Genomic DNA, 22,091 nt, shown 5'->3' with positions numbered 1-22,091 from the left:
ATAGCAACCTCAGGGAACCCACAACACGGCGGCTCTATTACTTCGGCAGAGCTGGATTCTTTTGCTTCTCGTCTATTTCCAGGTACTCGCCGGTATATAGAGCAGCTTCAGGAAGCTCCTCGGCTGGAGGCAGGCTGCGACACTCTCCTCACCCTCTTCACGCGGTGGAGGCATGCCTTTGCACTACTGTTGCGCAGACTCTGGGGGGAAGACCCACGTCGGACCCTCTCACTGATATCGGCGCTCGCGCCGAGCCTAAGCACCCCCAGACCGGCGAGAGGCTCCACGACATGGACAACATTGCGGCGGTCTCTACTGCAGAGGAACTCAAGGGCGACTTCATAGCCATCCACAAAATGAGGAACATGCATGCTCCCCAGTCCCCCCAGTCGGTTAACATCAGCGGCAACCACAGGGCATGGATCTACCTTCATCGACTCCAGCACAACGGAGTCTCTGAGGATGTGGAGCGCAAGCTCCAGCTGGTCCTTCTCGCCGTAAAACCCCGTGATATCGACCGACCTGAGATGGGAGTGTGGCTGGGAAGGAAGGCTCCGGAGACTCCCGTCCTTGGCTCTATACCGTTCCCGACCCCAGCGCAGCCACATCTGTAGATAAAATCAAGGATGTGAATACTTTGTGCTTACTCCTTAGCAATCTGAAGTAGCTCATGCATAATCGATAAAAGGCAAACTATTTGACACATGCTTCTGATAGATAGTTGTCATATTTTTATTTCAAAAGCATAAGCAGGGTCGGCTAAGAACAATGCTTGGATTTCTAATGGTTACTTGAATGAAAGTTGAAACTGCCAAACTTACGTGAAATTCCAGCTTTTCTAAGCAAGGAGCAGCAACCAGAAGGCAGGCAAGTTGAAGGATATCAGTCTTCCTTCTCTGTCAGCTCTCAAAAGTTAACTCCAATATCAGGTGCTTCAAATAAGCAAACTCATGCAGCTTTCCTGGCAATGTAGTCATCTGAACCACACAGACAAATAAGAAAACAAACAACAAAACCGACATTGAAAACTGATGGAAAAAAACAGAGAATCCCAAACCTTGTACTCCTGGCATTTTAGATTCAGAATCTCGAGACGAGGCACATTATCACGAAGTTTGGTGAAGATGTATTCTAGAGAAGTACAAATACCCTCCAACTTTATGCACATATTTGTTAGAAGCAAGGTTCCAGGAGGCGATAACACCATCGGCAGACCTCTGTACTCAAGTCTTACCAGACCAAAGTTTAACTCCATCTCTTGAAGCAAACAGCAGTCATATACATGCAAATGCTTAAGTGTGTTTGAAGGGTGAGATATTTGCAACGTTGTAAGCATTGCACAACCTGCAATTCCAAGGATCTTTCGAACACTGCAATTGGACATCAAATGTTGAAGACCATCATCAGTAATATTTGTATTACTTTATAAGGTCTTGTGTGAATAATTAACAAAGAGGCTGCATGCATCGTTCAGATGCAGAGGCCGGGGGTCTTCCTCCTTTTCTAAAAAAAAAGAAAAAAAATCATCAGTAATATTTGTGTCTGCTAGGTAAATCCATTTAAGGTTTTGAAAACCCTTGAAGTCCGCGGGCACCTTTAGAGAAACAGAGCAGAGTTTTATAGACCGCAAACCTAAACTTTTACTATCATCAAGACGACGCAAATCAAAGTTACATGGTGTTATATCGCTGGCGGTCGAGAAATCGAAAATAATCTGCTTCGCCTTCCATGCAGTAGCAAAGTCCACCCATCTTTCTATCTGATCCCTATGCTTATTATCAAATGGAGCACGAAACTGAATCCTGTCAACCCCTGAACCGCTGTGTTACTCTAGGACTGCATTAACTCTCTGAATAAACTCTTGTTTCCTCAGTTTATTATCATCAAGTTTTAACGGTCCAATGATACGATTACGAGGAACTGCTGGCAACATTAATCCAAGACTGAATGCTAGATTCGAGTGGCAACGCCAAAGATAGCTCCACTGTTCCGACAGTATGCTAGTCCGCACAGCTTCTTGTATCGGCAGTTGCGACAGGATACAACAAAGAATTTCCTACATCAATGAAATTTTGGACTGAGCAACAATATATATTTTGCCATGTTGTGTGGAAGATCATGCCGACGTAGGAGATGTTCAAGAGAGAAAAATGCTGAGGAAGGAGAATAGCAACACATTCTACGCGATTCTAACTTGATGATACTCCCATACAAGTTTCCCATACCGTTGGCAGGCTAGTCAGCTGAAGCCCCGGTCTCTTTCTTTTCACCGTTTTCCCATGTATGTCCTCTTCTGAACCCATCTTTCTCTTTGCCATTTAACAGTCTCAGCCTGTCTCTGGAAGAGAAGAGTTCCATCAAGCATTCAAGAAAGTCAAAACAAGAGTCAGCCACCAGCCATAGAAAAAAAAAGCAAACCAACAAACTTGTTCAATTTGCAAATAAAAATATTATGATATCATGGTTATGTAATAAGATACCCATTTGCGCAGATATTTCCAACTTCAGCAACACAAAAACTATCAAAGAACCAAAAACATAGACATAGTAGTTCAGCTCAAATCACAATAGTGCTCTGGTCACAGGCTCACATTACTAGACTGGTAGTAGTCACAGTTTCACACTTCACGGTTCACATAGTTCACATATTAGGCCTGCTTTGAAGAATCATGGCTACCATAAGTACAAATAAAATCCTGACATACCGTATGTGTCGGATAATAGTTTTTGGGTGCAGAAGTCAGAGGCGTGCAAGACAACGGGGTGTCGTCAACGGCGGAGAGGGTTGTTGCCGTGGAGAGCTTCGGCGGCGGAGGATGGCGGTGGCGGAGGGGCGTAGAGGACGGCACCACGGCTGCCGCGTGTGGGCTGGGCTGCCGGCGATGGAATAGGTTTAGTGTTCTTTTTAGATCTAGCGCAGTGGTTTTGTAGTGTTTTTTAGAGCATGGTTAATAATCGGAGTACTAGTTTGTCATACTAGTATGCTGTAGCATTAATATACTCGGAGCTCTCACATAAAGATGTTGGAGCTTCCGCTACATCCAAGTGTAAGTTTGTAGACCGTTTCTCTTCCCTTTACTATCTCTACTCTCACTTTCAACTAGACACAAATGTGATGTGGCGTCTCTTATAGCCCGTCTAAATCACTCTATTCTACTTGTTCTTAAAAGAATACTAATACTGTAGTAGTAATAGACGACTGCGGATAGTATAGTATGTAGTTGAGTGTTGACATGGGAGTACAAGTTAGGCTACTCCCACTGTTTCTAAATACGGTGTATAAGTCTTTTTAGAGATTTCAATATAAACTACATGCAGAGCAAAATGAGTGAATCTACACTTTAAAGTATGCCTATCACTACCAGGATAACTGCTTGCGCCGACGGCCTCATCTATGCCGAGGGCCCCCGTTGGCATAGATGGACCTATGCCGACGGCCAAGGACAGGCCGTAGGCGTAGAAAAGCCGTCGCCATACATCCATCTATGCCGACGGGGCCGTCGGCATAGACGAGGCCGTCGGGACCGCTCGAGATACGCCTACGGGGACCGTCGGCATAGGCGCGGCCGTCGGCATAGCCCGGGCCCACCTACCCGGTCAGCGCTGACCGTTTGACGGCGTTGAAACTACGCCGACGGGAGGTAACGGCGGCCGTCGGCATATCTATGGCAGAGGTATGCCTACGGCATAGCAGTCGGCATAGACCTGGCCCATGCCCCTCTGCCACGTCATCGATCCGTGTGCGCAGCTACGCCGACGGCCTTGCCGTCGGCATATGTTTATTTAGTTTTATTTTTAATTTTGCTTTATACTATCTATGGCAAAGGTATGCCTACGGCATAGCCGTCGGCATAGGCCCCTCTGCCACGTCATCGATCCGTGTGCCATGCCACGTCATCGATCCGTGGGACTGCATCTCCGTGTGTGCACAGATATGCCGACGGCCTTGCCGTCGGCATACATTTATTTTACTTTATTTTTTATTTTTACTTTATTTTAGTTTTTGTTTTTGCATAAGATAATTATGCATTATCTAAAAAAACATACCCCGATGGTATATCGATTGCCCCCCATTACGAACGTCGCTATCGCCGTGTCACGGAGGGGGGAAACGGTCGACACGGAGGGAATTCTGGTTGGTGGGGGGATTCGGGGTGTAGCTATGTCACCGAAACATCGCACGGGTCCCGATGCATATGTGAAAGTGTTCAGGCATGCGTAGACGCCCGTCTTGGAGCTCCGCGGTGTGCCCCCCTGCACGCAAGGCAGTGCCGCCGTCACTTGGAGGGGGCCAAACCCCAGAGACGCGTGCCGCCTCTTCGGACATGCCACCACACCGTACGTCATGTATGAGGTCCCGGTGCGACGCTCGGTTGGCATTGCTACCCCCGTAGGCCCCCCGTCCCGCCTAACCATGTAGCGTTTGACCACGGGATCTAGCCCTTTGACTTTGCACAGACGGGCTTTGAGCAGTGGACCTGTCCACCCGGTTGTGTTAGGTCAGCCCATAGGAACACTTTGGAGCAAACATCCGGGCCAGACCCACAGCAAGATCCCCTCCGTGTAGACCCGACGCGTCCGTTTCCCCTCTCCAGGTGCCGGCAGCGGCGCCATCCGTGAGGGGGGGCACACCCCGGAGACGCGTGCCGGCCTTTGCACCCGCCACAACACTTCCAGACTTGTGAGAGGCCGCCTACGCAAGATTTGGCGGCATGCTAGCCCCCGGAGGCCGCCGGCCACAGTCGTAGACACGCGAAGAGCAATCCGCGTAGAGAGAATTGTTCAGATACTACTCCATCACGAACAATTATGAAAAGTTACCATCAGTCCTACAACACATGTGCCCACGTCGTGTAAAAAACTCATGATTTTATCGCGCTCCGTGTATTTAATAATATTCACGCCGCATCGTTACCGCAGAACGTCTACTACCGTGTCATCGCTGTTCGTGAGGGGGGCACACCCCGGAGACGCGTGCCGCCTCTTCGGACATGCCACCACACCATCCCGCATGTATGAGGGCCCGGTGCGACGCTCGGGTGGCATTGCTACCCCCCAGGCCCCCCGTCCCGCCTAACCCTGTAGCGTTTGACCACAGAATCTAGCCCTTTGACTTTGCACGGACGGGCTTTGAGCAGTGGACCTATCCACCCGGTTGTGTTAGGTCAGCCCATAGGAACACTTTGGAGAAACATCCGGGCCAGACCCACAGCAAGATCCCCTCCGTGTAGACCCGACGCGTCCGTTTCCCCCCTCCAGGTGCCGGCGGCGGCGCCGTCCGTGAGTGGGGGCACACCCCGGAGACGCGTGCCGGGCGTTTGCACCCGCCACAACACTTCCAGACTTGTGAGAGGCCTGTTGGAAATATGCCCTAGAGGCAATAATAAATGGTTATTATTATATTTCTTTGTTCATGGTAATTGTCTATTATTCATGCTATAATTGTATTGTCCGGAAATCGTGATACATGTGTGAATACATAGACCACAACCTGTCCCTAGTAAGCCTCTAGTTGACTAGCTCGTTGATCAACAGATAGTCACGGTTTCCTGACTATGGACATTGGATGTCATTGATAACGGGATCACATCATTAGGAGAATGATGTGATGGACAAGACCCAATCCTAAGCATAGCATAAAAGATCGTGTAGTTTCGTTTGCTAGAGCTTTTCCAATGTCAAGTATCTTTTCCTTAGACCATGAGATCGTGCAACTCCCGGATACCGTAGGAGTGCTTTGGGTGTGCCAAACGTCACAACGTAACTGGGTGACTATAAAGGTGCACTACGGGTATCTCCGAAAGTGTCTGTTGGGTTGGCACGGATCGAGACTGGGATTTGTCACTCCGTATGACGGAGAGGTATCTCTGGGCCCACTCGGTAATGCATCATCATAATGAGCTCAATGTGACTAAGGCGTTAGTCACGGGATCATGCATTGCGGTACGAGTAAAGAGACTTGCCGGTAACGAGATTGAACAAGGTATTGGGATACCAACGATCGAATCTCGGGCAAGTAACATACCGATTGACAAAGGGAATTGTATACGGGATTGATTGAATCCTCGACACCGTGGTTCATCCGATGAGATCATCGTGGAACATGTGGGAGCCAACATGGGTATCCAGATCCCGCTGTTGGTTATTGACCGGAGAGGCGTCTCGGTCATGTCTGCATGTCTCCCGAACCCGTAGGGTCTACACACTTAAGGTCCGGTGACGCTAGGGTTGTAGAGATATATGTATGCGGAAAACCGAAAGTTGTTCGGAGTCCCGGATGAGATCCCGGACGTCACGAGAGGTTCCGTAATGGTCCGGAGGTGAAGAATTATATATAGGAAGTCCAGTTTCGGCCACCGGGAAAGTTTCGGGGGTTATCGGTATTGTACCGGGACCACCGGAAGGGTCCCGGGGGTCCACCGGGTGGGGCCACCTGTCCTGGAGGGCCCCGTGGGCTGAAAGTGGAAGGGAACCAGCCCCTAGTGGGCTAGGGCGCCCCCCTTGGGCCTCCCCCCATGCGCCTAGGGTTGGGAACCCTAAGGGGGGGGGAGTTCCCCCTTGCCTTGGGGGGCAAGGCACCCCTTCCCCCCCACTTGGCCGCCGCCTCCCCCTTGGATCTGATCTCCAGGGCCGGCGCCCCCCCAGGGGGCCTATATAAAGGGGGGGGAGGGAGGGCAGCACACAACAGCCTTGGGCGCCTCCCTCCTCCCCTGCAACACCTCTCTCTCTCTCTCTCTCTCTCTCTCTCTCGTAGAAGCTCGGCGAAGCCCTGCACGAGACCCGCTACATCCACCACCACGCTGTCGTGCTGCTGGATCTCCATCAACCTCTCCTTCCCCCTTGCTGGATCAAGAAGGAGGAGACGTCGCTGCACCGTACGTGTGTTGAACGCGGAGGTGCCGTCCGTTCAGCACTCGGTCATCGGTGATTTGGATCACGGCGAGTACGACTCCGTCATCCACGTTCATTGGAACGCTTCCGCTCGCGATCTACAAGGGTATGTAGATGCACTCCCTTCCCCTCGTTGCTAGTATACTCCATAGATGCATCTTGGTGAACGTAGGAAAATTTTAAAATTATGCTACGATTCCCAACAGTGGCATCATGAGCCAGGCCTATGCGTAGTTACTATGCACGAGTAGAACACAAAGCAGTTGTGGGCGTTGAGTTTGCCAATTCTTCTTGCCGCTACTAGTCGTTTCTTGTTTCGGCGGCATTGTAGGATGAAGCGGCCCGGACCGACCTTACACGTACGCTTACGTGAGACTGGTTCCACCGACTGACATGCACAAGTTGCATAAGGTGGCTAGCGGGTGTCTGTCTCTCCTACTTTAGTCGGAACGGATTCGATGAAAAGGGTCCTTATGAAGGGTAAATAGAAATTGGCAAATCACGTTGTGGTCATACGTAGGTAAGAAACGTTCTTGCTAGAAACCTACAAACCACGTAAAAACTTGCAACAACAATTAGAGGACGTCTAACTTGTTTTTGCAGCAAGTGCTATGTGATGTGATATGGCCAGAAGATGTGATGAATGATATATGTGATGTATGAGATTGATCATATTCTTGTAATAGGAATCACGACTTGCATGTCGATGAGTATGACAACCGGCAGGAGCCATAGGAGTTGTCTTTATTATTTTGTATGACCTGCATGTCATTAAATAAACGCCATGTAAATTACTTTACTTTATTGCTAAACGCGTTAGCCATAGAAGTAGAAGTAATCGTTGGCATGACGACTTCATGAAGACACAATGATGGAGATCATGATGATGGAGATCATGGTGTCATGCCGGTGACAAAGATGATCATGGTGCCCCGAAGATGGAGATCAAAGGAGCATGATGATATTGGCCATATCATGTCACTATTTGATTGCATGTGATGTTTATCATGTTTTTGCATCTTATTTGCTTAGAACGACGGTAGCAAGTAGGATGATCCCTTATAATAATTTCAAGAAAGTGTTCACCCTAACTGTGCACCGTTGCGAAGGTTCGTTGTTTCGAAACACCACGTGATGATCGGGTGTGATAGATTCCAACGTTCGAATACAACGGGTGTTGACGAGCCTAGCATGTACAGACATGGCCTCGGAACACACGCAATACACTTAGGTTCACTTGACGAGCCTAGCATGTACAGACATGGCCTCGGAACACGGAGGACCGAAAGGTCGAGCATGAGTCGTATAGAAGATACGATCAACATGGGGATGTTCACCGATCTTGACTAGTCCGTCTCACGTGATGATCGGACATGGCCTAGTCGAATTCGGATCATGTTTCACTTAGATGACTAGAGGGATGTCTATCTGAGTGGGAGTTCATTAAATAATTTGATTATATGAACTTAATTATCATGAACTTAGTCTAAATCTTTACACTATGTATTGTAGATCAAATGGCCCACATTGTCCTCAATTTCAACGCGTTCCTAGAGAAAACCAAGCTGAAAGATGATGGCAGCAACTATACGGACTGGGTCCGGAACCTGAGGATCATCCTCATAGCAGCCAAGAAAGATTATGTCTTAGAAGCACCGCTAGGTGAAGCATCAATCCCTGAGAACCAAGACGTTATGAACGCTTGGCAGCAGCGTGCTGATGATTACTCCCTTGTTCAGTGCGGCATGCTTTACAACTTAGAACCGGGTCTCCAAAAGCGTTTTGAGAAACATAGAGCATATGAGATGTTCGAGGAGCTGAAACTGGTTTTTCAAGCTCATGCCCGGGTCGAGAGATATGATGTCTCCGACAAGTTCTTCAGCTGTAAAATGGAGGAGAACAGTTCTGTTAGTGAGCACATACCAGAATGTCTGGGTTGCACAACCGCTTGTCTCAGCTGGGAGTTAATCTCCCGGATGACGCGGTCATTGACAGAATCCTCCAGTCGCTTCCACCAAGCTACAAGAGCTTTGTGATGAACTACAATATGCAGGGGATGGAAAAGACCATTCGCGAGGTATATTCAATGCTGAAATCAGCTGAGGTAGAGATCAGAAAGGAACATCAAGTGTTGATGGTGAATAAAACCACTAAGTTCAAGAAGGGCAAGGGTAAGAAGAACTTCAAGAAGGACGGCAAGGGAGTTGCCGCGCCCGGTAAGCCAGTTACCGGGAAGAAGTCAAAGAATGGACCCAAGCCCGAGACTGAGTGCTTTTATTGCAAGGGAAGTGGTCACTGGAAGCGGAACTGCCCCAAATACTTAGCGGACAAGAAGAAGGCCGGCAACACCCAAGGTATATGTGATATACTAGTAATTGATGTGTACCTTACCAGTACTCGTAGTAGCTCCTGGGTATTTGATACCGGTGCGGTTGCTCATATTTGTAACTCAAAACAGGAACTACGGAATAAACGGAGACTGGCGAAGGACGAGGTGACGATGCGTGTCGGGAATGGTTCCAAGGTTGATGTGATCGCCGTCGGCACGCTACCTCTGCATCTACCCACGGGATTAATTTTAAACCTCAATAATTGTTATTTAGTGCCAGCTTTGAGCATGAACATTGTATCTGGATCTCGTTTAATTCGAGATGGCTACTCATTTAAATCCGAGAATAATGGTTGTTCTATTTATTTGAGAGAAATGTTTTATGGTCATGCCCCGCTCGTCAATGGTTTATTTTTGATGAATCTCGAACGTGATGTTACACATGTTCATAGTGTGAATACCAAAAGATGTAAAGTTGATAATGATAGTCCCACATACTTGTTGCACTGCCGCCTTGGTCACATTGGTGTCAAGCGCATGAAGAAGCTCCATGCAGATGGACTTTTGGAGTCTCTTGATTACGAATCATTTGACACGTGCGAACCATGCCTCATGGGTAAGATGAACAAGACTCCGTTCTCCGGAACAATGGAGCGAGCAACCAACTTATTGGAAATCATACATACCGATGTGTGTGGTCCAATGGGTGTTGAGGCTCGCGGAGGATATCATTATGTTCTCACTCTCACTGATGATTTAAGTAGATATGGGTATGTCTACCTAATGAAACACAAGTCTGAAACCTTTGAAAAGTTCAAGGAATTTCAGAGTGAAGTTGAGAATCAACGTGACAGGAAAATAAAATTCTTACGATCAGATCGTGGTGGAGAATATTTAAGTCACGAATTTGGTACACACTTAAGGAAATGTGGAATAGTTTCACAACTCACGCCGCCTGGAACACCTCAGAGAAATGGTGTGTCCGAACGTCGTAATCGCACTCTATTGGATATGGTGCGATCTATGATGTCTCTTACCGATTTACCGCTCTCATTTTGGGGTTATGCTTTAGAGACTGCCGCATTCACTTTAAATAGGGCACCGTCTAAATCCGTTGAGACGACACCGTATGAATTATGGTTTGGGAAGAAACCTAAGCTGTCGTTTCTAAAAGTTTGGGGATGCGATGCTTATGTCAAGAAACTTCAACCTGAAAAGCTCGAACCCAAGTCGGAAAAATGCGTCTTCATAGGATACCCTAAGGAAACTATTGGGTATACCTTCTACCTCAGATCCGAAGGCAAGATCTTCGTTGCCAAGAACGGGTCCTTTCTGGAGAAGGAGCTTCTCTCGAAAGAATTGAGTGGGAGGAAAGTGGAACTTGATGAGGTGATAGTCACCCCTTCCGAACCGAAAAGTAGCGCAGCGCGGGAAAATGTTCCTGTGGTGCCTACACCGACTGGGGAGGAAGTTAATGATGATGATCATGAAGCTTCAGATCAAGTTGCTGAACTTCGTAGGTCCACAAGGACACGTTCCACACCAGAGTGGTACGGCAACCCTGTCCTGGAAATCATGTTGTTAGACAACGGTGAACCTTCGAACTATGAAGAAGCGATGGCGGGACCAGATTCCGACAAATGGCTAGAAGCCATGAAATCCGAGATAGAATCCATGTATGAAAACGAAGTATGGACTTTGGCTGACTTGCCCGATGAGCGGCGAGCCATAGAAAACAAATGGATCTTTAAGAAGAAGACGGACGCAGATGGTAATGTGACCATCTACAAAGCTCGACTTGTCGCTAAGGGTTATCGACAAGTTCAAGGGGTTGACTACGATGAGACTTTCTCACCCGTAGCGAAGCTGAAGTCCGTCCGAATCATGTTAGCAATTGCCGCATACTATGATTATGAGATATGGTAGATGGACGTCAAAACGGCATTCCTTAATGGCTTCCTTAAGGAAGAATTGTATATGATGCAGCCGGAAGGTTTTGTCGATCCTAAGAATGCTAACAAAGTAAGCAAGCTCCAGCGCTCAATCTATGGGCTGGTGCAAGCATCTCGGAGTTGGAACATTCGCTTTGATGAGTTGATCAAAGCGTTTGGGTTTACACAGACTTATGGAGAAGCCTGTGTTTACAAGAAAGTGAGTGGGAGCTCTGTAGCATTTCTCATATTATATGTGGATGACATATTATTGATGGGAAATGATATAGAATTCTTGGAAAGTATTAAGGCCTATTTGAATAAGTGTTTTTCAATGAAGGACCTTGGAGAAGCTGCTTATATATTAGGCATCAAGATCTATAGAGATAGATCAAGACGCCTCATTGGTCTTTCACAGAGTACATACCTTGACAAGATATTGAAGAAGTTCAATATGGATCAGTCCAAGAAGGGGTTCTTGCCTGTATTGCAAGGTATGCAATTGAGCACGGCTCAATGCCCGACCACGGCAGAAGATATAGAACAGATGAGTGTCATCCCCTATGCCTCGGCCATAGGGTCTATTATGTATGCCATGCTGTGTACCAGACCTGATATAAACCTTGCCGTAAGTTTGGTAGGAAGGTACCAAAGTAATCCCGGCAAGGAACACTGGACAACGGTCAAGAATATCCTAAAGTACCTGAAGAGGACTAAGGATATGTTTCTCGTTTATGGAGGTGACGAAGAGCTCGTCGTAAAGGGTTACGTCGACGCTAGCTTTGACACAGATCTGGGTGACTCGAAGTCACAGACCGGATACGTGTATATTTTGAATAGAGGAGCAGTAAGCTGGTGCAGTTGCAAGCAAAGCGTCATGGCGGGATCTACATGTGAAGCGGAGTACATGGTAGCCTCAGAGGCAGCACAGGAAGCAGTCTGGATGAAGGAGTTCATTACCGACCTAGGGGTGATTCCCAATGCGTCGGGCCCAATGACTCTCTTCTGTGACAACACTGGAGCTATTGCCCTTGCGAAGGAGCCCAGGTTTCACAGGAAGACCAGGCATATCAAGCGTCGCTTCAACTCCATTCGTGAAAGTGTTCAAAATGGAGACATAGATATTTGTAAAGTACATACGGACCTGAATGTAGCAGATCCGTTGACTAAACCTCTCCCTAGGGCAAAACATGATCAACACCAGGACGCAATGGGTGTTCGATTCATCACAATGTAACTAGATTATTGACTCTAGTGCAAGTGGGAGACTGTTGGAAATATGCCCTAGAGGCAATAATAAATGGTTATTATTATATTTCTTTGTTCATGGTAATTTTCTATTATTCATGCTATAATTGTATTGTCCGGAAATCGTGATACATGTGTGAATACATAGACCACAACCTGTCCCTAGTAAGCCTCTAGTTGACTAGCTCGTTGATCAACAGATAGTCACGGTTTCCTGACTATGGACATTGGATGTCATTGATAACGGGATCACATCATTAGGAGAATGATGTGATGGACAAGACCCAATCCTAAGCATAGCATAAAAGATCGTGTAGTTTCGTTTGCTAGAGCTTTTCCAATGTCAAGTATCTTTTCCTTAGACCATGAGATCGTGCAACTCCCGGATACCGTAGGAGTGCTTTGGGTGTGCCAAACGTCACAACGTAACTGGGTGACTATAAAGGTGCACTACGGGTATCTCCGAAAGTGTCTGTTGGGTTGGCACGGATCGAGACTGGGATTTGTCACTCCGTATGACGGAGAGGTATCTCTGGGCCCACTCGGTAATGCATCATCATAATGAGCTCAATGTGACTAAGGCGTTAGTCACGGGATCATGCATTGCGGTACGAGTAAAGAGACTTGCCGGTAACGAGATTGAACAAGGTATTGGGATACCAACGATCGAATCTCGGGCAAGTAACATACCGATTGACAAAGGGAATTGTATACGGGATTGATTGAATCCTCGACACCGTGGTTCATCGGATGAGATCATCGTGGAACATGTGGGAGCCAACTTGGGTATCCAGATCCCGCTGTTGGTTATTGACCGGAGAGGCGTCTCGGTCATGTCTGCATGTCTCCCGAACCCGTAGGGTCTACACACTTAAGGTCCGGTGACGCTAGGGTTGTAGAGATATATGTATGCGGAAACCCGAAAGTTGTTCGGAGTCCCGGATGAGATCCCGGACGTCACGAGAGGTTCCGGAATGGTCCGGAGGTGAAGAATTATATATAGGAAGTCCAGTTTCGGCCACCGGGAAAGTTTCGGGGGTTATCGGTATTGTACCGGGACCACCGGAAGGGTCCCGGGGGTCCACCGGGTGGGGCCACCTGTCCCGGAGGGCCCCGTGGGCTGAAAGTGGAAGGGAACCAGCCCCTAGTGGGCTGGGGCGCCCCCCTTGGGCCTCCCCCCATGCGCCTAGGGTTGGGAACCCTAAGGGGGGGGGAGTTCCCCCTTGCCTTGGGGGGCAAGGCACCCCTTCCCCCCCACTTGGCCGCCGCCTCCCCCTTGGATCTGATCTCCAGGGCCGGCGCCCCCCCAGGGGGCCTATATAAAGGGGGGGAGGGAGGGCAGCACACAACAGCCTTGGGCGCCTCCCTCCTCCCCTACAACACCTCTCTCTCTCTCGTAGAAGCTCGGCGAAGCCCTGCACGAGACCCGCTACATCCACCACCACGCCGTCGTGCTGTTGGATCTCCATCAACCTCTCCTTCCCCCTTGCTGGATCAAGAAGGAGGAGACGTCGCTGCACCGTATGTGTGTTGAACGCGGAGGTGCCGTCCGTTCGGCACTCGGTCATCGGTGATTTGGATCACGGCGAGTACGACTCCGTCATCCACGTTCACTGGAACGCTTCCGCTCGCGATCTACAAGGGTATGTAGATGCACTCCCTTCCCCTCGTTGCTAGTATACTCCATAGACGCATCTTGGTGAACGTAGGAAAATTTTAAAATTATGCTACGATTCCCAACAAGGCCGCCTACGCAAGATTTGGCGGCATGCTAGCCCCCGGAGGCCGCCGGCCACAGTCGTAGACACGCGAAGAGCAATCCGCGTAGAGGGAATTGTTCAGATACTACTCCATCACGAACAATTATGAAAAATTACCATCAGTCCTACAGCACATGTGCCCGCGTCGTGTAAAAAACTCATGATTTTATCGCGCTCCGAGTATTTAATAATATTCATGCCGCATCGTTACGACAGAACGTGTACTACCGTGTCATCGCCGTTCGTGAGGGGGGCACACCCCGGAGATGCGTGCCGCCTCTTCGGACATGCCACCACACCACCCCGCATGTATGGGGGCCCGGTGCGACGCTCGGGTGGCATTGCTACCCACAGGGCCCCCGTCCCGCCTAACCCTGTAGCGTTCGACCACGGGATCTAGCCCTTTGACTTTGCACGGACGGGCTTTGAGCAGTGGACCTATCCACCCGGTTGTGGTAGGTCAGCCCATAGGAACACTTTGGAGCAACATCCGGGCCAGACCCACAGCAAGATCCCCTCCGTGTAGACCCGACGCGTCCGTTTCCCCCCTCCAGGTGCTGGCGGCGGCGCCATCCATGAGGGGGGCACACCCCGGAGACGCGTGCCGGGCATTTGCACCCGCCACAACACTTCCAGACTTTAGAGAGGCCGCCTACGCAAGATTTGGCGGCATGCTAGCCCCCGGAGGCCGCCAGCCACAGTCGTAGACACGCGAAGAGCAATCCGCGTAGAGGGAATTGTTCAGATACTACTCCATCACGAACAATTATGAAAAATTACCATCAGTCCTACAGCACATGTGCCCACGTCGTTAAAAAACTCATGATTTTATCGCGCTCCGAGTATTTAATAATATTCACGCCGCATCGTTACCGCAGAACGTCTACTACAGTGTCATCGCCGTTCGTGAGGGGGGGCACACCCTGGAGACGCGTGCCGCCTCTTCGGACATGCCACCACACCACCCCGCATGTATGAGGGCCCGGTGCGACGCTCGGGTGGCATTGCTACCCCCCAGGGCCCCCGTCCCGCCTAACCCTGTAGCGTTTGACCACGGGATCTAGCCCTTTGACTTTGCACGGACGGGCTTTGAGCAGTGGACCTATCCACCCGGTTGTGGTAGGTCAGCCCATAGGAACACTTTGGAGCAACATTCGGGCCAGACCCACAGAAAGATCCCCTCCGTGTAGACCCGAGGCGTCCGTTTCTCCCCTCTAGGTGCCGGCGACGGCGCTGTCCGTGAGGGGGGGGGGCACACCCCAGAGACGTGTGCCGGGCGTTTGCAACTGCCACAACACTTCCCAGACTTGTGAGAGGCCGCCTACACATGATTTGGCGGCATTGCTACCCCCCGGGCCCCCGTCCCACCGTGTAGACCTCACGGGCGTCGTTGCCGCCATGTCTCGGAGGGGGGAAACGGCCACCACATCTTACACACGACAAACTGACACAAAGTAATAATTGAATTTATAAAAAACACCGGCATCCATCATGGAAAATGGACTATCACGGTGAAACCTTCAGACCCGGGCACCGGGCTGGTACCTGAACGTTTCACCGTAATTGTGCATTTTCTTAACAGAAGTCTAATGAATACCGGAGCTCACGTCGTATGGATTAGCCAACTATTTAAACAAGTCATGTTGCTTGTCTTTGGACCAGGTGGGACTATTTTTTACATTGTGCTGAGAGTCACACATATGCCGCAAAAAAAGGAAAATATCTATGCCGACGGCTTACCCGTCGGCATAGCAGCGCACACAGCCACGGTTTGATGATGTGGGAAAGGGCCAGGCCTATGCCGACGGCCAGGCCGTCGACATAGGTTGACCTTATCCGCTGCGGTTCGCCCCCGACCACCCATTCCCCATCTCCCCCTTTCCCCCGACCCACACCCGCGCCGCCGCCCACCACCTCCTCGCCTGACCCCGCGCCGCCCCGCCCCGAGCCCTCCGCCGCTCGCGCCGCCCCGCCCCGATCCCGCGCCGCCCCGCCCCGACCCCGCGCCGCCCCTCCCCGACCCCGCGCCAGCCGCCCCGCCCCGACCTCGCGCCGGCCGCCCTGCCCCGACCCCGCGCCTCCCCGCCCGAACTCCGGCCGGCCCTCTCGAAGGTGAAAATGTTATGTATTTTTTTTAGTGTTTTTTAGTAATTTTGTAGCTAGTTAGATAGATAGTTAGATAGGTATTTAGGTAGGTATTTAGATAGGTATTTACATAGTTAGATAGATAGTTATATAGATAGTTAGATAGTTAGATAGATAGTGAGATAGGTAGTAAAAAAATTTGGTTAGATGAGATGCTATATGTTGCATATCTTGAAAAAAATTGGTTCGATGAGATGAATCAATGATTATGACGAATAGGTGATAATGATGATGATGAATATGTGATGACGATGATGAATATATTATTAATGTTGTTATTTTTTTGCCTACATGATGCAAAAATAAATGAATGCATGTTTAAATGTTTTAAATATGCTCTATGAGTTGTGATGTTCTAATTTTTTGTAGCGATGGAATTTTAAGGCTTTGTGGTTTCGCATTTCATCGGAGTGACCGTTGTCCGACGCATTGGTCCCCATGAGCATCCCTCTGCAGTTCGACTACTTCCTCTACAGCCGAGGGTGAGCTACAAGTCCATCTCCTCCATTTTTTAATATCACTAGATTTCATTCTCAAGTCAACTGGCGTAACCTAGGCATCTCCCGTCCGAAAGGGTTGCATCGATAAATATGCATTCAATTGCATATTTATCACCACAGCTCTTTCGGATTGTCCAGCGTTTTCCATGGACAGCCCGAGGATGTGTAGATTGGGTATGTTCTCCATGTTCTACCCTGTTCCGAGACAGGATTTCGGTGGCGCCTCCCCATTGTTCTCCGGAGCACATTCTCTCGGCTATTTGCCGAGACGTGTATCTGGAGAACAACGGGGAGGTGCTGCCGAAATTTTGTCTCGGGACGGGGTAGAATGGAGAACGTACTCAATCTACACATCCTCGGGTGGGATTAGACCCATCTTTACCTATTAGAGATGTAGGTGGATTCAACGCGGTAGAAACTGAAAATTTGATGTGATTAATTTAAGTGAGTCCTTAATTATGTTGTGTGGCTTGCAAAAAAGCAGAGGATGGCAGATAATCAGTGGATGTACAATGGTTTTATCCGTCGGAATCGAGTAACATCAGAGTGGATCGCGAAAACCGATGTGTATTTGAAGGAGATATTCCGTCGTCCAATGAGAATTATCCCACCATGCCCCTGTGCGAGATGTGCCAGACGTCACCGTAGAAATCAGACGGACATGAGTGAGCACCTTCGCACGCACGGATATATGCCAAACTTTGACATGCATCCGATAAACATATAGCCGAGCAGGACCGTGGTAGAGAGGAGGTGATGCGACAACGCATCGATGGCTATTAGGACGACGGGGTCAGGGACATGCTAGATGATGTCATTGTTGCAGAAACGGCAAATGCGACACCTTCAGAGAATGAACCGGAGGAGCCGGAGGCAACCGCAAAGGCCTTCTTGGAGGTCTTGGCCTCGTCGAAGAAACCTCTTTATGCGGGTGCGAAAATATCTCAGCTGGATGCCATCTCGCAACTGATTGCAGTCAAGGCTGAGTACGGCTGTAGCCAGAAATGCTTCGAAGCATTCCTGGGAGTATGGGCTAACAGCCTCCCTGAGGGTCATGAACTGCCGAAAAGCATGTACGATACAAAGAAAATCATGAAGGCACTCTCTATGGATTATGAGAAAATAGATGTTTGCCCGAAGAATTGCCTTTTGTTTAGCCACGAGTATGCGGATGACAAGTACTGTAGGAAGTGCGGTTCGTCTCGGTACATTGAGGTGGTCGGTGAGGATGGTGAGAAAAAGCAGCTAACCATCCCCGTTAAGGTTCTTCGGTATCTTGATTTTATAAAAAGACTGCAGCGCCTTTTCATCACGAAGGAGTCTGCCAAAATGATGAAGTGGCACAAGGAAGGTATAAGGTACAATCCAAAAAAATCGTACATCCATCGGAAGGGGAAGCATGGAAGTCGTTCGATGAAGAATACCCCGAGGAAGCAGCCGATGCTGGGAATGTCAGAATAGCCATATCAAGTGATGGGTTGAATCCATATGGTATGTCGTCCAATCCATACAGCTGCTGGCCCGTGTTTGTAATTCCGCTCAATCTCCCTCCCGGTGCCCTAATGCAACGGAAGACCATGTTCTTGTCGCTCATCATTCCGGGGCCTGAATACCCGGGGAAGCAATTGGGTGTGTTTATGCAGCCGCTGGTGGATGCTTTGCACCATTCTTGGTACTTTCCGAGGTTGACATACGACCGGTATCTGCAGAGAAATTTCTTGATGAAAGTTTGGTTGCACAATTGCATGCATGACTTTCCCGGCTATGCTCTATTCTGCGGATGGTGTACAAGTGGGAAGATGCCATGCCCAGTGTGCATGCAGGCTCTGCGAATGATTTGGCTGAGTAAGGGTGGCAAGTATGTAGCCTTTAACCTGCATCGACAGTTCCTCCCTCCAGACCATCTAGACAGGGAAGACAAAAAGAACTTCACGAAAGGCCGGGTTGTTCATGAAGTAACCGAGATTCCAACATTTTTGGGGGCAGATGTTCTTGCTCAGCTAAAAGCTCTCAAGCCTAAAGTCAAAGGCAAAGGCAAAGGCAAAGCCAAAGGCTTTGAGGGATATGGTGAGATGCACAACTGGACTCACATTACCCCCTTCTCGCAGCTTCCCTATTTCAAGGACCTCAAACTTCCTTACAATATTGATGTGATGCACACCGAAAAGAATGTGGCAGAGTCCCTTTTCCACACGATCCTCAACATTCCTGATAAGACGAAGGATAACGTTAAAGCTAGAGCAGATCAACAGAGAATTTGTGATAGACCACGCCTGAACATGAAGCCTCCCACAGGCGGTCGAAAAAACTGTTTCAAGCCAGATGCTGACTTTGTCCTTAAACCACGAGAAAAAGAGGAAGTACTTATCTGGCTGAAACAAATTTTGAAGTTCACCGATGGTTATGCATCGAATATAAGTAAGGGAGTACATAGTTTCAAACTAAGCCAACGGCCAGGCCGTCGGCATAGCCCTGCCCCAGATGCTGACTTTGTCCTTAAGCCGTCGGCACAGTTTCAAACTAAGCCGACGGCCAGGCCGTCGACATAGCCCTGCCCCAGGAGAGCCCAGTTGCTGCCACGTGGCAGGCCTATGCCGACGGCCTGGCCGTCGGCTTAGTTTGAAACTGTGCCGACGGCTAGGCCGTCGGCATAGACCTGCCCCAGGGGTGACGCCTGCTCGCCACGTGGCAGGCCTATGCTGACGGCCTAGCCGTCGGCATAGTTTCAAACTAAGCCGACGGCCAGGCCGTCGGCATAGGCCTGCCACGTGGCGAGCAGGCATTGGTCAGTACTTGACGGCGGCCGCCGTTAGGAGGTAACGTTGCCGACGGCCAGGGCCGTCGGCATAGATGTACGGACACCGTCGGGATAGGTCCTATGCCGACGGTCTTTATATGCCGACGGCCACCCGGGCTACGCCGACGGATATGTTGCCGACGGCCCTATGTCGACGGGGGCCGTCGGCATAGGCCTGTCCCGACGGCCAGTCAGGGCTATGCCGACGGCCCTGGCCGTCGGCATAGGGTGCGATTCCGGTAGTGTATATACATCTATATGTAGTCCATATTAAAATCTAAAAAAATACTTATATTTAGGACGGAGAGAGTACAAATAGACTATTTTTCTTATTGTGTCATTGTGGGTTGGTTAGTGGTTGGGCTATAGAACTGTCATAGACCTACAGTAAAATCAAAAGGTTCCATATTTAGAGAAAAATTCTGCCAGAAAAACGTCGCATTGTTTTAGTTTTCCCGTTCCCCAAATTTCCATTTCCATTTTTGTATTTTCCCTTCGTATCATTTTTTTCGTTGGAAAAGTGGAAACTTTTCCCTCCGTTTTCATATATACTTCCAGGATGCCGTGGATTCATTTTCTGAAAGCTGAACTAGAAGACTTAGGCTTCTCGCGTGGAATACATATGATGGATAATAGAGACTTGCCAAGTGCGGTCTCCTTCACCCACCGTGTCGTGTGTTCTGCGACTAGGCGGAGGAGTCAATGGACCACCTAATCGCTGTGTGCCCTTTCTCTCGCACCCTTTGATACTACGTCCTTTCCTGAATACAATCGACCGTTCATCACTGTTGGAGTTTGGATCATGGATTGGTGGCACAAGGCTACTCACTTCGCATTCACTAGTGCAAAACCGGGATGTATCACCGGTTGGTAAGGGCCTTTAGTGCCGGTTCCGCAACCGGAACGGGCACTAAATAGTGGGGACTAAAGGCCCCCCCTTTAGTACCGGTTCAGCTCGAACCGGCACTAAAGTGCACCCACGTGGCATGAGCCAGCGCCGGGGGGCGGGGAGCCCTTTAGTACCGGTTGGTAACACCAACCGGTACTACAATATTTGAGGGGGTTTTGGTTTTATTTTTTATTTTTCCTTTAATTTTTTGTTTTCCATTTAATATTTTTTTGTTTGCTGGTATTTTACGATACTACATATTGTACACGTTATGCATATATATATATATATATATATATATATATATATAAATAGAATTTCTCATAGAACCGATCATATATATATATCAGCACTATTCTAATCCCAGGATTAGAATAGTTATTTGGATCACAGCAGCCCTCCCGAACTTCCGAACTGCCGCCGGTCCGACAGGATCCACTGGATCCCGAGGCCCCCCCAATAGGATCCACCTGATCCCGATCCCGATCCCGAGCCGCCCCAGCCCCCCTCCTCCCCTCGATCCCCCGACATCCCCCTCCTCGCCGCCGATCTTCGCCGGATCCGCCGCCTCCCTTCCTTCCCCAGCTCCTAGCCGGCCGGATCCGCCGCCTCCCCTCCGTCCCCAGCTCCTGGCCGGCCGGATCCGCCGCCTCCCCTCCGTCTCCAGCTCCTGGCCGACCACCGGCGCGAGGGAGCCCGCGTCGCCTGGACGCGGCGAAGCCGCCATGGACTTAAGGAAGCCCCATCCTCATCCCATCGTCACCACCCGAAGCCTTAGCAGACCAGATGACGGCCCCGACGCAAGCTATGGCGAACGGCGCGACCAACGGAGCAACTCCTCCGTGGAGGCGGCATCGGCTGCGCCCTCAAATTCAGCGGCAAAAGTACATGAACTTCCTCCCAATTTTGCCTTCTTCTTCAATCTTGCCTTCTCTGACCTTCTTGCTTCGTGCAGATGAACTTCGCGCCCCCTGCAAGACATGGATTGCCATGGAATTCCTCTCCTACCTCCACGACGAATTGTTCTCAAGGTGGCCTATCAGCTGCTGGAAAAAGGTTGGCCGAACTTCTAGCCAGGGTATGGTTGAACTTCTTCCTTCCTTTGGTTTGTTATTTGCTTACAGCTATGTGAAGTTCAGGTGGTGTGTGAGCATCAGTCCAGGCTACAAAAGCTTTTTTAAAATATGCCTGCTTACAGCCATGTGAAGTTCTGGTAGTGTGTGAGCCTCAGTCCAGGCTACAAACACTATAAAATCTGCCTGCATTCACATTCACATGTGGAAAAGCCATGTGAAGTTCAACTAGTAAGTGTGCTAGAGTTCAGGTTGGTATGTATCTGGTTCTGTGCAAAAAAAATAAAAGGAAAATAGAACATGCATGTGATATCACATGAAGGTCAGGTTGGTATGCACTAGCAGTCCAACCATTCAAACTCATGAAGGTTCAGGTTTTTTAACTGTAGACAGTATTTCCCCTTTGCAAAACAAGAAGTTCAGGTTGTGGAGAGTGCTCAATTCAGGTACATATAAGTAATCAAATATTGTAGAATTAAACAGGATGTGACGTTCATTCAGTGAAGGGTGCTCAGTTCAGGTACAAAA

General features: G+C 49.3%; 1 pseudogene; it reads right to left on the bottom strand.

Moving 5' to 3' along the window:
• Nucleotides 1-107: 107 nt before the first annotated feature.
• Nucleotides 108-21,217, bottom strand: LOC109744618 (uncharacterized; annotated as a pseudogene).
• Nucleotides 21,218-22,091: the final 874 nt, after the last annotated feature.

The sequence above is a fragment of the Aegilops tauschii genome, chromosome 1 (assembly GCF_002575655.3).
Source record: "Aegilops tauschii subsp. strangulata cultivar AL8/78 chromosome 1, Aet v6.0, whole genome shotgun sequence".
NCBI lineage: Eukaryota > Viridiplantae > Streptophyta > Magnoliopsida > Poales > Poaceae > Aegilops > Aegilops tauschii.
Note: the sequence above shows the minus strand (reverse complement) of the source record. Positions and strands in the feature narration are given on the sequence as shown.